The sequence below is a fragment of the Cyprinodon tularosa genome, unplaced genomic scaffold, assembly GCF_016077235.1.
Source record: "Cyprinodon tularosa strain WSP-4 unplaced genomic scaffold, ASM1607723v1 ctg71, whole genome shotgun sequence".
Classification (NCBI taxonomy): Eukaryota; Metazoa; Chordata; class Actinopteri; order Cyprinodontiformes; family Cyprinodontidae; genus Cyprinodon; species Cyprinodon tularosa.
In genome coordinates, this window is record NW_024039463.1 from 4173006 (window position 1) to 4174048 (window position 1043).

The following is a 1043-nucleotide window of genomic DNA, read 5'->3' on the forward strand; positions in this document are numbered from 1 at the left end:
TTAGTGAAAAAAAAAAAAAAATCATTATTTTAGAGATAAAAGATTTTAAACCGAAGCCTCAGAAATGTAAAAAGTATATTTAAATAGTCCTATTGATGATCTTGGTTCACCAACTTTCAAGCAAACATCTGTACTGATATGAGCCACACTTTCCTAAATGTTTAATTTAATGAAAGACTCATTGTGCTTTGCAATTAAATACACTGAAGCTATAGCATCAAAAAACATGAAAAACTGAAGGAGTGTAAATATTTTAGGATCAAACACAGCAGAATGATTTTCAATCATAAGACCATTGCAGTATATATCCAGCAGAGGGAGTAGTTGAATATAAACTATTTATTAAACCTGAGCACCACTTCAGAGTTTTTGAATGAGACCTGCAAACAGAGACTCAATGAAGTGATGGGTTCTCAAAGTAAAAATTGTATTCTTCATTAAATCAGTGATGCTTTAACTCTTGTTTTTAACATTCAGATGGCTCTTAGTTAGAGTTAGTGGAAAACAAGCATGTTGTTCACTAGGACGAGTCAAACTATGGATAATACGGTACTAAAGAATGAGTTGCTTTCCGTCCATTTTAGTAGCTTTTAGAGCAAAAGATGCCTAAAAACCATGCAAGTATGATGTAGTACATGAAATATACTTTTAGTTTAGAACAAGTTAGTTTTGTGTGTCTAAATGTAAGGAAGTGGGCATGTCACCCTGCTGGGCCCCGACCCTTTCTGCTTTCAGACACATGGAGCTGAGAGGTTCATCTGGTGCAGCAGCCGTCTGCTCTTTGCCACTTAACTTTGCCTTCATAGCTTGTACGGCCCCTCTCAGCCTTTTTGTCTGTCTGTGTGTGTGTCTGTGTGTGTGATGTGGTGTAACCAAAGCAGATTTACCTTCAATAACCATTTATTAAATCTCTATCCATTAGACTCTAAGGCTTCAAGAGCTGGCTGCATTAAGCCTGATTATGGGATGCCAGGCAGAGGAAAAGGGTCTATGTGTCAAATGTGTCATCTAGTGATTTATATCCCGGCTGGGAAACCTGTATT